Source organism: Anastrepha obliqua, chromosome 4 (assembly GCF_027943255.1).
Source record: "Anastrepha obliqua isolate idAnaObli1 chromosome 4, idAnaObli1_1.0, whole genome shotgun sequence".
Classification (NCBI taxonomy): domain Eukaryota; kingdom Metazoa; phylum Arthropoda; class Insecta; order Diptera; family Tephritidae; genus Anastrepha; species Anastrepha obliqua.
Window position 1 is genome coordinate 45,732,658 of NC_072895.1, and position 17,763 is coordinate 45,750,420.

The window sequence follows — 17,763 nt, forward strand, 5'->3', positions numbered from 1 at the left end:
ATTTAGAGAGTCGAATAGTAGTCATCCACGAAGCAACATCATTCTTCTTAAACTAAAATTGCCTTCATATATTCTCTTGCTTTTGTAATTTGCAATTTGTAATTAAATTATAATTAAATTGCATTTGTAATTAAATAAAACATTAAGGTAAACTCGGACCTTCATAAAAGTTGTAATGAAGCAAAAGAAAGGGTTTATTTTTAATTTTATATCGTATGTAAAAATATCCCTATTCCTTGCCCTGAAGGGAAATTATTAATTCGTGTTTTTGCGTTTGTGGCTAATAGCAGGTGGTGCTCTGTTAAATAAAATTATACATTTTATTTTTTATTATACTTCAGTTAAAATAATATATAAATTTCTCATTAAAGTTTTAGTATAATAAAGTAAAAGTTGCAAATTGCTGGAAAATACAGTGCTTCCATATCCGACGTTCCACGTTCGAAAATTTGTTATATTGAAAAAATGGCTATTAAAATTGAATGAGCTATAGAACCAAAAAAATATTTTATTATAAAAATACTGATCGAGAAATTAGAAATTTTGACAATTATTTGCCGAAATTTAATATTTTTTTTTACAAAAGTTTGGAAAAACATGAGTTTTATTGTATAAATTATTTAAGTGATGTGTACTGAGTTTAACTTTTGTGAAAGAAGTTAAGTTGGATCAGGTTAGCTAGGTTGCTTATCTAAGGCCCATTGTAATACCTGCATTTGATTTTCATCCCATAACAAAGTTACTTAAGCCACTTAGATCTTTTTAGAATATGAATAGTCCTTCCAGTGAGACATTTTGCAAACGATCCAGTCTTCAAAGAAATAATCGCCAAGATATTTAGCATGGCTTTTTTGAAGTGCAGGACATTCTCTCAGTTTTTTCTACATCTCCACAACTCCTACAGAAGTCATTATGAGGTGCACTCTGGCTAGGGTACCAATAGTACAGTCCCTTTAAAAATGCGATTTTGGCCAAAGCGCTTTGGAGACCCCGCAGTTAATAGTCAGATACCACTTTCTATTGGTTTTCGCGATTACGCTCAAGTCAAGAACAGTGTACAGCTCATTTAGAGGAATGCTTATGCCAGTCGATGTTATACCTGATCGCTGAAGATCAAGCTCAGCGGCTTTCCTTGAACACTCATCCGTTCTTTCATTTCTCTCCATTAGAGTGTGGCAGGGACCCAACAAAGTGCGGTAGGATAAGCGAGAGCGACTTTCTGCATTCTTTATCACATTTTGAATTGATGCACGTTGAGCCCAGTACCGTGATCGCTGCTAGACTATCAACAAAAATTGTAAGGTTTGCCGGAGGTAAGTCCATTAGTCTTATTAGTTTTTTCTGCTTTGTTTATACTGTACGTTTCAGCTTGGAAGACGATGAAAAAAGTTACTAAATAAACAAAAGCAAAATAGCCTAAACTGATCAAACTGATGTCAGCAATTTTCTTGCTCATGAGTGTACGTACGTACACACACAGGTATATTCATACATACATATTATGCAAGCATGGAAATGTTTTTGCCGATCTGGTATAAAATTTGCCAGCAAGCTTTCCACCAACCCTTTTAGCCTTTTATGTTTGTGCATTCCGGATATTCATCGAATATATGATATATGCTGTGTGTGTATTGTAAATACATCCTATAGTATATAATCACATTTATTTTGCCTTGCATCTTATCACCAGCTTTTTCTCTCTTCAGCTCACAAATGTATAGGGTTTTTCAGTAAGAGCGCTTCAACTTTTGAACTTTTTTGAATAAAACACAAACGGTTTGACTTTTTTAACTATTTTTTTTTATTATCGAGTTTGAACATATACATTTAAGTATGAAATTCGATTTCTTTTGCATGACCACCGCGTGCACGTTTTACGAAGTCCAATCGTTGAACCCAATTTTCGACCACTCTTTTGCATAAATCGGCCGAAATTCCAGCAATTTCACGTTCAATATTGGCTCTGAGCTCACAAATCGTCGCCGGCTTGTTACTGTAGACCAATGACTTCACATAACCCCAAAACGGGACGGCTTGTTAAATGGACCGTAAAATGGCCGTAATGCTCTTAAAGTAGCAGCAACAGAACGATTATTTTCACAAAAAATTTGCACGATTTGCAATCGTTGCTCAAGTGTGTAGCGTTCCATGATGAAATGTATACTAATGAATTTAAAAAAGACAAGCGGAAAATAAAAAATATTGCGTCGTTCGCCCTCCCTATTGGAAAAAGTTGAAGCGCACCTATTGAACAACCCTATATATGCTTTTATTTCAATTGAATTTTACATAAATTCACTTATCTTGAGTGTAATATTTGCGATATTTTAGAGACAGATTTATAATGATTTGGATGTGTGAAGGTAAAATATTTTACATGGGAAATAACCCTTACTTAGCGTTGCGTGCTTAGTTCTAGCACGTGTGTGAAAGGTTTTCGGTTTTTTTTTGGTATTGAATAATGCATAGAGAGAAGACTCAAGTTTCGCGCTTTCATTAGAAAATTCAGAGTTTCATATGGCAATTAGGAAAATAGAAACAGCGGTTTTCGATTAAAATTTCACATAAATAATTGAATTTTACATAATTGACAGCTAATGCATGTTAATATAGCATACATTTCAGTTACGTACTATTACCGAAGTTACATGACTTTCTCCCAAAAAAGTTGTTACGAGGTGTCACGTAAAAATCGCATTATTTATGCGCATCAATACTAACAAACAAGATAATGGATTAAAATACTGTAACGGCTAAAGAAATAAACATATTATATGTTTGGAATTTTTTTTCAGCAAGAAAATGGCAGGCTTGAAATAATTTTGATGAAAATACTTTCTTTGTCTTATATGTATGTAGGTGAGTGGGGTGGCTGTCACAAAGACACACTTAGACCTTTCGTAGGTCCATTGTGACACCACTGGAACTTATCCTTACCCTATGGGTTCCTTTTCAAACCATCCGGTATCTTTAATAAACGAGCAAAGCTTCGTTAGTTTTAGATGCGCTATGTTCGCTACATCAGTTACAAATGCCGTATCAAGAGTGCGGGACCTCTTTATAGCTAAGCTTTCATACGCACATAAAAGGTGTCTGACTGTCGGCTAGAGCAGTATTTCGCACAGGTTTTACTCTTAATCGCTGAACGTATGATATTTGAATATAACTCGAAAATTTACGGGAATCTCTCTATGAAAGTTCTTTGCTTACTGAGCATAGTTTCAGCTACTAATGAAGATAATGAGAAAAAAGATTTAAAAATTTCTCAAAAATTACTAAAAAAAATATTTTCTCTAATCATTTTCAACAAAAAAAAAATTATTTTTTTTTTCAAGAAAATTTTTTATAAAGCCTATCAAATTTTAAGAAATTAAAGCGAACAATTTATAAAAATGTTAAAAAGTACCAAGAATATTTAATTTTATAAAATTCTATACCAAAATATTCATCAATTAAAAAGTTTCAAAATTATTAAGCTTTTTCAAACAGTTTTGCAGTTCATTTCGTATTATGCTAAAACCTACAAATAAACCGATTTTCAAAAAAATGACGTCAATGTCCAAAATACTTGTATTATTTGACATGGAAGCATTCTATTGCCTATAGAAACTCTGAATGGATAGACCTGCGCCAGAATCCTTTGTGTCCTTCTACTAAGAATGGCTCACAAAGTCTTCTCCAAATACAATGACATTTTGAAATGTATCATAGTTTTTGAGGTCTAAACTTTTTTTTATTATTTGTAAATTTTTCAATTCTTTTGTACTTTAAAAACTATTTTCAGCTCATTTTTTTGGGTACACCACCGTACCATATTTCGTAATATCGAATAAAGCCAGTATAGTAATATATAACATATATTTAAGTGCGAAGATGTGAAAATTAAAGTGGAAGTCAGACCAGATATAATTTTTATTGAATTTACTCACTTAATGCATATGTGTATGACCGAAATTCATCTGCACGCCTTAGATGATGGTAACAAAAAAAAAAAAAAAGCGAGCAATTCCTTAATGCTACAGAAAAGCCAGCAGCGCCAATTAGAAGGAATCGTTTGAATGAGCGAATCGTTAAAAAGCAATTGAATTGAACTTTATTCCTCATAAAAAAAACAAAAATCATTGCAACTAACTTCTAGCAACATGTTGTTGTTGGTCTTCCGCTCTGACGCGTACAATCAACTCTGTTTACATTGCGCTAGTGCACAAAGTTGGCTGACTAGAAGAAGGTCAATTGATTGGCCGTTACGCTGCCATGCTCCAGTCGAGTACTCGTTGCTGGAAAATATGTTTCAAGCTCTGATGAAATTGCATAGCAAAAGTTAAAGGCAAAAGTTAAAGGCAAAAGCCAATTGTACACTTAAAAATTATCAAAGTCATGCAAGTATAAATATTTGCGAATCATAAGTATAAGAAGTGGGGGAAGAAGAGATTGACTGAGGATGCAAGTAGACATAGTGCAAATAATGAAAATACTGTAATGTAATATACATTCGATTTTCGTGAATGTACCTTTTTGTTCGAAGTGTTTGTAGATTATATAAATTTTTGAAGATAAAATGGAATTCAAGGTCATGGCTACATTGGTAATTGAGTGTAACTATTTTATTATGTACCAATAATCGTAGTCGTAATTTTATTTTAATATGTAGATGTAAATATTTTGGATACAGAGAGTTTTGAGTCGTCGCTTAATTAGGTAGAAAGAGGTTGGAAAGAAATCTCTTAAATGCCATGAGGATTTTGTTGTTTTCAGATATATTTCAGGGGCTAATAAAATTGCACATGTAGGCATGTGAGATGCCTGATACCGAGATACCAAATGAGAGCTATTTCCATATTAACTAAAATATGTCAAATAAGTTTAATTTTTGCCCATTGATTTAATTTATAATGCCACATTGTCTAATAGGCAGACATGCCTGGAGGGTGGGCGTGCATACACATGACTTCTGCAGAAACTGTGTAGATGAGGAAGTGATGATTTCGTACCTACTGTGCCACTGTCCTGTTCTATCCAGTCGCAGATTTATCATTTTAGTTAGACAAGTTTTTAATGAGCTGGCAGACCTGAGGTCGGTGAAAATCAAGAGCCTTCTGAAGTGAAAAAGGGTGGTTGGTATAAGTGTCGAAAGAAAAAAATCATCTAAATATTGCTTTCGCTCTAATAACTTCATCTTGTATAGATTTGCCGTGAGTAAGAGGCTATCTGTAATCCGTACTAGTAGTAGTAGTAGTAAAAAAAATTGTTGTTAAAATACTTGATACCTGGTGTGAAAGAGAATTTTCTCAGCAAATTGGTACACGGATTAACAGAAAGATTGGTACACTGATTAACAGAAAACCAACGTTATTATCATTGCCAAATCAGTTATATTTTGAAAAAGAGGTTACTTGGCAATCAAAAATGTGTCACACAAGATTAGAACAGCTGAAAAAGGATATGACCAAATCGTGAACCGGATGGCGCAGCCTACGGCCAAGTAAGCTTTCCTGGGTATTTGGTGGGATAGGACCAAAATCATACACTAAAGCACTCAGTTTAGACCTCAGCAATTTATGAAGACTTAATTTTAAAATTTTTTTTTATTTTTTAATTTTTTTATTTATTTATTTTAAAATAATCTAGTAATACATTATTTCAGACTATAAAAAGAGGATTAGTGCAATTGGCAATTCAATGAAAATAATGTTAACTTATATTTACTTTATTTATTTATATAGACTACAAAGACAGAAAATTAGAAAACACTTAAAGAATTAAATTCTTTCATAGTTCTACAGTTCAACACTAGAATCAAAATTAGTTCCAACCAAGCTCAACTAGAAAATAAGCTTCGCTGAAGAACGGGGACCTATGAGGAGTCAATCCCTCCCACTTATCAAATCAAAAACGAAAGTGAGGGAGTGAGTACACATTCTACTCTTTAGCGATGCTAAGTTAATGAGGAGCCTTCGATCAATAAAATGCAAAGAAGAAGAAATTTACCCAATTTTTTAATCGCACAAAATTGCAATCAAATTAGCAACTATAAAAATTCAACGGGATTTTTCGGCAAATCCAAACTTGCGCTTTCTTGTTTGCAGCATACCAAAATCCTTCCTTCAAACGCAAAACCGGGGAACTGTGATGAAATTTGTAAGGTTTTTCTAATTTTTGTATAAAATTTAAAAATTGGATTTATATGGTTTGTCTTATAACAAACAAATTCAAATTAGATAATCCTAGCAATTTTAATATTTTTAAATATTTTACTAAAAGAAAAAGTTTCAGCTGTTATAAGATGTACTTAACATTTCGTTAAGAATTGCAACTCAGTCACTTATGTATCTCTTGACTATTTTTTATTATTTTCAACACTTCGCTTTGGTGGCACAACCTTACTAATTCCCGTGGGTGGGTGCGCGTGAGTCATATATTAAAGAGTATTTGTCTGAATGTGGCAGCAGAAGTATTCTACGTGTAAGAGTATTTGCTTATTTGTGCGAAGTAAACCATTCTGAAGTGAAGTGTGTATTTTCCTCGAGTTAGAATAGCCTCATTTATAATCGGCTGAATGTTTGTTTACGTTGAATTTATTCATAAGAACAACTACACAACTGTGTTCGCAATAAAAGCAGCGTGAAATATTGTAAGGTTTTGACCATTTGTTTATTCTTATTTTATTTCTTTTAGTTTTTTTTTATAAAAATATAGTTTACACTACAACTAAAACTTAACAACTTAAAGTGTTAAGCTTTTTGTAAAATTAAAAAAAAAACACAAAATTAAAAAATATACATAAATCTTTCAAGCTTTGTAATCAGAATTTTTACAAAAATTTTGGGTATGAAGTTTATAGTCTATAGAATTCTGATACAATGAAGTGTGAATTTTGAGAAATTCAAAAATTGCGTTGGTTTTTGATAATTTTTCTTCCATATAAATTCCATTCCATTTTCCATGCCACAGTTTCCAACTTCAGTTTTATCAATTTTTTATACCAAAATACTATTTGTTATAACAATTCAATTATAAAAACTCTTGCTCGAAATTTTTCTAAAAATTCCGATTGAAAATATTGAATTGTAAAGGAAAATTTGTTGAATTTTTTAAAATTTTGTACAAAATTTGAAATCTTAGGATTTTACATTTTAGTTGTAGAGTGAGGTAATTTAAAAAAAAAAAATGAAAAAGAATCGAATCTCCTTTGGGCACCCGGGTCTGGCCAGACTGTCTTTTTCGACTTTGGGCGTGAATTTAAAATATTTCTATTATGGCTTACGGCTTGAGCTTTGAGGAAGTTTCCTAAAATTTAATTTTCTATCGATTTATATATATATAGCCTTTCAAAAAGGACTTTCGAACAGGACGAAAAATATCCAGACTCATGGACCTAACCGAAGGTTTTAAAAAAGCTTTCCAACGGAGGCTTAAATATATCATAAATAAAACTTTTCAATATGCCGTACTGCTATTATTGTGAACACAGGTGTTTGTACTTGTGTAAGCAGATGGACATTTTTGTATGGGGATGTATGTATTTGTCTCGGTCTGCAGTTATTGAACTTTTTCCAATGTAAGAATTCATTTGGGGTTTTGTTTATTCTAAAAACGAAAAAAATATGTTCCTCTTGTTAAAAGATTTCCATACGATTTATTTTGTTTTTTGAGTATTTTATGAACATTTCGTGATTTGACGAGCGTAGCGGCTTTCATTTAACGCTCAGAGATTTATGTGGATCATAAATCAATTCGTAAAAGTTATTTTTTCCACCATTTCCTTAAATAACGCAGAGTATTCTGCCGTTAATATGCCGCGTTCGCTGTCAAATGAAAGCTATGGATATTGCAATTTACTGCTTATATAATATTAAGAGTTTGCAACAAAATTTTGTTAATATTATTTGAAACTTTTTTGTCAGTTTGTTTTTTCTTACAATTATCTTTTGCTGTGTTATTTATTATTTTAGAGCCTGAGACAAGCCCAAAAGTTGGTTTAAGAGGGTATATGATGAAGTTGTTAATACCAAGTAGCACTTCGGGTATTACAAGTCATACCAAAAAGGTCACACTATGCAATTTAAGTCCTTTGACGTTTACCGATGACACTCACAGGAAGACAACATACTGAGAACTTACGGCCATGTCTCTCGATGGATATTGTTTTTGAAGAGTGAGGGTTCTTAAAATCCGCACTCTAATGTTCAATTATTCCAATATTCTTTTGAATATAAATTTTGGAGAAAATGTAAAATAATTCTGAGAAGCCTGAATTTCTTTGGTTCATAATTTTGTAATGCTCTGAATAGGCATTCAAATTATGTATGCAAATTTATTTTGCGTCATGTAGGTATGTATAATTGGCGTGTACAGCCTTTTTGAGTGTTTGGCCGGGCTCCTTCTCCACAAATGGATTCCACAAATGGATTTTGCGTCATAGCTCTGTATTTTTGAAGTACTGCAGCGCTTTAAGCTTGAACGCAACTATAACATAAAATGATAGCCAGGCAGCAATCAAGGCTCTTAACTCTTTCTAGGTTACATCAAAACTGGTACTGGAATATCTTGCTAAGCTGAATATCTTAGATCAGAACAAGCACGTACCTATCCTAAAGGTTGGAGCGCACAAAGGAATTACTGGGGTCAAAATGGCAATTAGTTAAAAAAAGGGCGGCCTCTCTATTTATAGGTTCAAAGCCACTTTGTGGCCTGGAAAAGGATAACTTCCCTTCTCTTATTCAGTAAACGAAATACAAATGAGTTCATAATGGAAGAATCTGCCGAGTTTATCAAAACCAATGATTGATGGCTTTAACTTAAACCGGTTTAAGGATTGTGTGGAATGCAATTAGAATAATTTTAGAATCGTCACAGGAATTCTAACAAGGCATTGCAGATTGAATCGCCATCTTACTATACTGGGAATATACGACAATGAAACTTCCAGAAATGAAAATGAAACATCCAAGCATGCCCATGAGTTATGCGTACGCGGCATAAGCCCATGGGTTAAGATATTTTACCAGAGGAGGAAATTAAACGCAATAAAATAGGATAAATAGTGAAATGAATCGAGAAGGTTGGACTTAGAAAAATATTTTGAATCCATGAAGGGGGCACACTAAAGCATTCCGGTCACAGTGCCAAATCCCTTCATAATAATAATAATCAGTACTGCAAAAAACAAACTTTCGGTTCCCTTTTTAACGATTTTTTTTTGTTTGTGTTTTTATTAAAAAATTGAAAAGCAGAGAAAGCAATTGGCAAATCAACAATATGTTGATGTTAAAAGATATCATAAGAAACTGCTTAGGCTTTCAAGAGAGGATATATCGAAAGTCGTGGTTTGTATAACCGGTCATTGGCTATTTGGTAGACATTTCTTGAAGTTAGAATATTTTAGAAGTTGTCGAAATGTGGAAGAAACTGTTGATCACTTCCTTGCCTGGACAATTGCCTTAACTAAAATCAGAGCAGGTTTTCTAGGTAGATACTTTTTTAATTCTCTTACAGAACTGTCATAAGAGCCACAAAGAAAAATAAATGACGTTCCCGTGTCGCTTAATGGTATCGCAACGGACCTGTATGGTTTAAGTGAGTTGGTCGTTCGGACCGACTACCATCATAACATAATCTAACCTAAAACATGTACTTACGTGCTCCTGTAATTGCCTTTATTGTTATAAGTGAAAACACGTGCTAGGCCAATACGAGGTGACTATGTTTGAATATCGATGTGTACATATATTTTACAAAGAGAAACAGGACAAAGAATTGAAGAGAAATTAATATACTACACAATTTTTAGTGATTTGTAACTGACCTAACACACTTCGGATTATATAGGGTGGGTCATGTAAAACTTGCTTTTTGAATCGGCTATAAAAAAAAAACTAATCAATATTTTTTCAAACTTTTTCTTTTATTTTGAAGATTGAACATTGACATTTATGAATGAAAAATAATATCGTTCAAATGACTGCCACGACTGGCTTTACAGTAGGCCATTCGATCAACCCAATTTTTAAGCACGTTTTCGATTGTTTGGGCTTCAATTTCATGAATGGTAACTTCGATTTCGTATTTTAAAGCATCAATCGATCAATCGTCTCTGGATGGTTCGCATAGCATTTTTCCTTAACGGCTTCTCAAAAAAAAAATAGTCCAACGGGCTTAAATCACAGCTCCGAGGCGGACAATTGATATTGGAATTCAAAAACGGTAGCCAAAAGTTCGAGTGTAACTTTGGCAGTGTGACGAGTTGAACCGTCCTGTTGAAACCAAATGTCGTCCATGTCATCCTCTTCAATTTTTGGAAACAACTCGTGAGCATGTCATGGTAAAGCTCGCTATTTACTGTAACCGCGGCTCCTCGCTCATTTTCGAAAAAGAATGGCCCGATGATGCCGTAAGACCAAAAACCGCACCAAACAGTGACTCGTTGTGGATGCATTAGCTTCTCTACAGTAACGTGTGGATTTTCTGAGCCCTAAATCCGACAATTTTGCTTATTGACGTAGCCACCGATGTGAAAATCAGAAAAGAAGAAGAAGAAGGCTCACCACTTTGGAAATAGGTTTTCAATATTTCCCAATTTTGTTCAAGCGTATAGCGTCCCATTTCGTATATGTCAAACCTTTAAGTACATTATGAACATATTTGACATGTCATTTGTGTTACCATTCTCAAAAAGCAAACGCTATATGGCCCGTTAGTAGAATAATCAGTTGAGTAGCGCTCCCCGCTCTATATACTATTCGTAGACTTTAAGAAGGGGTTCGACACTATCAAACGAGACGCAATATGGATGGCACTAAGTAGTCGCTAGTCGCGCTGGCACGCACTGTCGGATTGAAGGCTAACATAGCCAAGACCAAGGCCGAGAGAGTTAACCACAATAATGCAAGGCAGATATTGGTGGACGGATACCCGGTGGAATTCATCGAAAACTTCTGCTACCTAGATTTGGAGCAGATGAAGATGTCAACTGCTTGCTAATCAAAGCATGGACGGCATTCGGGCGAATGCATACAGTATGGGGGAGTTCGAAAATCTCCAGGCGAACTAAACTACAAATATTCAGCTCATGCGTGAAGTCCGTATTGTTTTACGGAAGCGAAAACTGCCTGGTCTCTAATACCATCACATAGAGGCTAAATCCCTCATCAACAAATGCCTCCGCATCAACTGCACAATATTTGAGCCAAACACCATCAGTAACGACGCACTGTGGAGATTAACGAACGAGGAACCCATCCTATGGCAAATCCAACGCAGAAAATGGCGATGCATAGGTCACACATTGACCTAGTTCAATTTTTGCTTGTTAATCGAATTCCACATTTATAATTAGAAATATCTGCATTATTAACTAACAAAACATATTAAAACAAATGTTTACAAAAATAGAAAATGCTCAAAAATGCCACAGAAACAAATCTCATTACACTCAGCTTTCAGATTAAATATTTCTTCACCTAAATTCGTATTTAAAATGCGAAACCTTATAGGTTTATCTGGCTTTGCAGAAAACCTTAAAAGCTTCATTTCGTAAAATTGAAACACAATAAGCAACAAAAAGGACAAAAACTTTACACACATTTTCTCGTGTACCTACATCAGTGCATACTTATTAGCTAATACATTTAGATATGGAACACACAGGTTCACAGATAGGTATACAAACATACACACATCCGCACTATAAAATGGAATATAATGAAAATGGCTTTTCACTTACGGTCTCGTTTTGTCCCTTCTTTGCTTCTCTTGCATTTCTTGGTTTTCTTGCTCTATTTGCCTCCACTTCAAATGCGGTAATAGAAGTATGATGAAAACTGCTAAAAGTATAGAAGGTAGAGAGAGAAAATGTAAGTAAGGTATTTAAGAAGCTTTGTCGAGAATAAAGCAAAAACAAGAAAATCTAAAACAAATTCACTTGTGTTCATTGTACGTGACATTTTTACCATCGACAATTTATCGTCTCGTCTGGTACACGTACAAATCTGGTAGGTGAACGTGTTTACATTTCCGGGAGTATAGAAAAGTTTAAAACTTTTGAGGATTACGTGCGTAAGCTTTTATGTTAACTGCGCACACACACATGATTGCATGCTGCATGACACTAATACAGTTAGGCAAGTGAATTTCCAAATAAAAATATTTAAATACTAGCGTACATATCGGGGGTGTTGAGCTTAGTCTGAAAGCATGTAAATAAATCCATTTTTAACACATACATACACACTTATGTAATTAGTTAACACAACACGACCTAATTAGTCAAAGTATCGCCCATCTCCAACTATGACTTTTGCCCATTTTTTAGGCAATTAGCGAATTCCATCTCTAACGAAGTGCGGCGCCTTTGAGGGTGACCGAAATATTAAACCCGATTTATATTATCTTATAATTACACTAGTTTTCGAGTTAAATTTAGAACTGTTGGAGGTTTGCACTTCGACCTTATGGTCTCTTGTGCCCTCTATTCATCACGGTAACTCATCCAGACTAGTTCCTTTATTCTGCTTAAAATAGAGCTGTGTTGGAGCGTATGTGCCTTTCTTCTGGCTGCATCTATAGTATTCGAGATGTCTCAACTTTTTCCGCGCTATAGCGCTGTGTTCAAGAAGAAGGTTTATCGGAGTCTCCAGTGCACCATATACCGATTATATGCAGTCTTCAATGGCCTGTGAGAATTCCTGTGAGATTTATCTCCTTAAAGAAGGTTATGAGTTTTTCAAATCTCTAGTTGTGGCACCACTCTCCAAGTAAGTATTTTGCCTGGCATATTCCCATAGTTTGGTCAGCTAAACTCCTTTAGCCTTAGTTTACCGCAAAAAAAAGCGGTTCCTGAGTCCGAAATTCAATTTTGGACCCAGTAACGGTCCTAAATTAAGGACAGACGGGTGGGTTATTATACAATAATTCTTAATTCTTAAATTAAAGGTAATTAAATTTGCTATTTTGCATTGATGTTTTCTTTAGCATTAAAATTAAATGATTTGAAGATATATTCAGTTGAGGAATACGCTAAAAGCGTTTTTTATATTTCCTTTTATTTTGCAAACAATGGTTTGCTATTTGGCAAAGGGTAAGTATTCACTCAATAGGACTCTTTCTGCTCTGCGAAACTATTCTCTTCTTTGTTTTTCATTCAGGTCAAACAGCTGCCGAATCAGCTTGGGATACTTGCGACGCGTATGGAGAAGGTGTCATAGGTGAGTTTACAGCACGGAAATGGTTTGTAAAGTTCAAAAATGATGCCTATGATACATCGCGCAGTGGAATGCCTTCTGAATTCGATGAAGAACGTCTCAAATCACATTTGAAGGAGAACGGTCGCCAAACCAGTCGGGAATTGGCGGAAAAATGAACTGCGATCAAAAAACGATTCTCAATCACGTTTATTCAATGGGATTTACCGAAAAATTGGAATATTGGGTACCTCACGAACTCAATGAAAAATACAAAGAAAGTCGCATTAATATTGCTTCTAAGCATCTCGACCTCCATCGCGGGCATAAACAGCGGGAAATAATAAGTGAATGTGAATATGAAGTAAAGAAAAGAGTGGGTGGCCTCAGGAGATATGCCAAGTTCGAGAATCAAGGCGGGATCTTCATCCAAATAAGATCATGATATGTGTTTGGTGGAACTGGGAGGGCGTAGTGTACTGGGAAATGCTCGGAAGGAATACCACGATCAACAAGAAGCTCTACATGTCCCAGCAACACCACGTGAATAAGACTTTTCGACTGAAAATACCTAATCGACATGGTCAAACCATACTCCTTCACGACAACGTTAGTCCCCATATTGCACAAGTTGTCAAAGCCGCACTCCAAGAGCTCGAAGGGGAGGTCCTTCAGCATTCGCCGTATTTTCCGGACCTTGCACCGTTCTCTGCCAAACCATATGCCAAACCTTCAATAACAAAGAAGTCCTCAAGGGGGACTTTATAAGGTCAAAAAAATCAATTTTTTTTTTCGTTTTAAGCGATTCCTAATATATTTCAGAATATTCACACAAAGTTACAGAGCCTGATTCTCAATATTTCCGTAGATACAAAACCAAAGGTAGGCGAGCGTTAGGTAGTTACACTGTGACCGGACAGCTATGGTACAAACTTTATCTTCTTTTCTCGACTTTTCATTTTTATGATTTCTTTGAATTGGCGTACATGAATGAAAAAAAATAATGAACCTTTTGAAATGAATCATAGCTTGTGCCCTTCAGTATTAAATTCTCTTCTATTTGAACTAACAAAATAGATAAAAAAAAAATTTTCAAGATTTTTATACCAAGTTGAAGTGAATTTTTTTTATAGAAAGGCATTTTTTTCTTTAAAAACCTCCAGAAAGTTGAAATTTTGGAATTTCTCTCAGGTTTCTTAGTTCATCTAGAAAAAAAAATCATGATAATTAGAAATACATTTGAATTTTTTGCTTTACATAATAATTACGAGCTGTATCTTGTACGCCAGTTGGAAACTCCAGCGTTGCAGCGCTCTACTAATTTCTACGTTAAACATTTTTTTCAACTTATTTTAACCAGTACAAAAATTTTTTATACGTTTTAAATGTTCACTAAAAGATAGAAAAAACTTTGCAGTGCTAAATTAATTTTTTCCTTAAAAAAAAATTGCAAAGTGATGCAATTTTTAGACCTCATAAACCAGGCTCCCCCCTTAAAAACTGAAAACTGGCTCAACGACTTCGACACCAGACCAGGCGATTTTCGGAAGAACGGGGAAGGTATAACTGATTAACCTATTCTTTTTTGTTTAAATAAAGGTCTTCGGTAAAAACGCTATGAACTTAACCCTCAACTTAATATTTACGAAGTAAAAAATATTTTTTTGTTTTTGCAAAATTTGAAAATTTTTGTTCTATATTTTAAGAAATATTTAAAAAATATAAACAAAAATAAAATAAAAACAATTTTAAAGTATAGTTAATTAATAAAATATAATAAATTTTTATTCTCATTTTGTGATAGCGGCTAAGGAAATTTAGCTCACTGTATTGCTCATTCTGTCAGAGTGCTTGTTTTGATCGGTTAACGGAGTCTCCAGTTATCTGAAATTTTTAAAATGTAGTATATTTTATACACAATACAGCTGCTGTGATAAAGAAGAGTCTATGGAATACTTAATCCCCAGCTGTGAAACATTAGGCCACAGGAAACACAGAATCCTGGACTCGTACCTACTAGAGGAGAAAGACCTACAATTACTCCCTCCTAAGGAGCTGGTTCGATTCCTCCGTATACTAAATAATTATAATTAAGTAATTAGAAGGGCAGTATAGATCAGTCTGATCGCAGTGCATAAAGGCCTTAACCTAACCCGTACAACCATTACCATTTCCATACATAATACGGACAATACATAACATATAAAAAAATTATGTGCTCCACGACCTATTTTACATAGAAATTGGATGCTGTGGTTTTTGAATAAAAAAAATGTGTCAGTAAATAGTAATCTAAAAGTACGTTCAGATATGTAATAATTACCAATAAATCCACAAAATTAATCTACCCGTTCACATATGGCAGACTACCTGCAAAATTGACTATCAGCTATCAATAATATTGTGAAAAGTTTGTTTTGAAATGAAAACGAATATTGTAATTATATTGGTGGAATATTTCGGTGTTCTTGGTTTGCTAAATTATATTATTATTAACGATATGAAGAAAATATAAGGAGAAGGAATAGCTAATTTAATTGCGCAATTGGCTGCTAATAATAAACCGTTGGTGGAAATCCGTAAACGACGTTTAATGAGGTTTCAAAAAATTATGGCAGTGATACGCATTCCAAATTCGATATTACATTTTATAATAAGTAACAAGAGGGCAAATCGTTTATTGGCAAACGCTTTTTCCTGTTATTTGAATGCATAATTAAAATACCTAACAAAAATGTTATTAAAATTATGTCGGCTAATCTGTTATCTTTGCCAGCATCCATTTTATTTAGTTTTTACTTTAACGTTTTTCTTTACACGCGTAAAAATAATGACCTATTGCACAGAAAATACAGGGTTATAAGCCAAAAAGTGTGGTTATTATCTGGGATTATTTTATAATCTCAGATTTTGGGAGAGAAATTTTGTATGAGAAATCTCGCTTTTTAATAACGGTTTGGGTGTTAAGCACGAAAAAGTTCATCTACTTATATGTGAACGTATTATAAGAGATCTGCAGATGTTGGCAATTAAAAAAAGCTAACACCCCTTTATGTTTATGGAAACGTGTGCTTATTGCCCAATAGAAATTTATTTTAGTGCTTTAGCTTTTATTTAAAATGAAAAGAGTATGTACAAATTTTTTCTTTGAAACTCTAGTATTTGTTATATGTTTTGTATTATGTATCTGCTACATTTATACTCCGGTAAAAAAAACAAAATTTAGATTAAATTTTTCTTTAGTTTCTGGGTAATGGATTAGGTGCTCATATATCGGTTTATTATTATTATTTAGTCTGTGAGACTCAGAGACATAGGAAGCTGGACAACAAGGGCGTACGGTCACAGTAAGATCCTCCTCCTAAGGACCCTCGCTGCTCAAAAACGGATCAGACTACACAGTCCCCGACGTCAACTTCAAGAAAGGCTTTAAGGTACGTTTTCCACCGAGAACCGAGTGGAGCAAAGGAGAGGTGATTGGAAGACACGATATCGAAATTTATACCAATGGTTCTAAGATGAACTGTGCTGTGGGAGCTGGTTTCCATTCGGTGCCACTCAACCTATCTCAATCAATTCGTCTTCCTGATTATGCCACCGTGTTCCAGGCAGAATTTTTAGCGATCAGAGAAGCATGCAAATCCCTAAAACTCTACAAGAAAGTTGGTTCAAGAGTAGCTATCTTCTCAGACAGTCAAGCAGCTATTAAGGCCTCAGACTCCAACTACATTTCATCCAAACTGGTCCTACAGTGTAGAGAGGAGCTAAAACTGCTCAGCCATTGGCTTGAAATTACTCTGATATGGGTTCCCGGTCATAGGAACATACGTGGCAATGAGATAGCGGATGAGCTAGCAAGAAAGGTTTCGACACTAGACAGAGCAGAGGCGGTGGCAGTCTCAACCCCACTCAACAACACACTAAAAGCATCCATTGCTTCACACTAACATGCTTTAGAATTAAAAAAGTTTATGATTAATGTACGATCGAAATTAGTAGTAACAGATCAAAAGACATGAAATTTATGCTTGCCTTAGATCTCAAAATTTTTTTCTTGCCAAAACATCGAATTTTCGCAATTTTTTTGGGATTTTTTGCAATTTATTCAAAATTGAAGGCTGAACGGCCCAAACTGACTTGAAATTCGTATTCAGCCCGTCGAAAAACATGCCCGTAGATAGGTGGCGCCCGGTGTACAGACACCTTTTTTTTTTGTGTGCCAGTGTTATGAATATAAAACATTATCTATTGCAGTGATTATAATTTTGATAAGTATAAAATTTTACTGAGAAACAGTTATTCTTTATTGGTGGTATTTACTTTGTGTTACTGTTTTCCAGCAAGGATACCTTAATTGATGACGATACCTTTGCAATATTATTACAAGTTGGCGACAAGGAAGAAATGATTTTTTCTACAAGATTGAAACAGTGAAGTTGAGAACATTTTAGAGACAGATAGAATACCAACTTTGAATCGCTAGCTAAAATGGAACATCGATGCGGTTTTAGGCGATGCTTTGCCTGATATACCAAGCAACCCTAAAAACCAAACCAGGAAATTATATAACACTGCATTATAAAAA

General features: G+C 34.4%; 1 protein-coding gene across 1 annotated transcript in view; it reads right to left on the minus strand.

The window, feature by feature from the left end:
- Positions 1 to 17,763, minus strand: part of LOC129243853 (protein qui-1) — a 292,168-nt gene that overhangs the window by 243,713 nt on the left and 30,692 nt on the right. Inside the window, exon 2 of the mRNA XM_054881229.1 lies at positions 11,723 to 11,822. The gene's annotated coding sequence lies outside the window, so the exon portion shown is untranslated. The remainder of the gene's footprint in view (positions 1 to 11,722; positions 11,823 to 17,763) is intronic.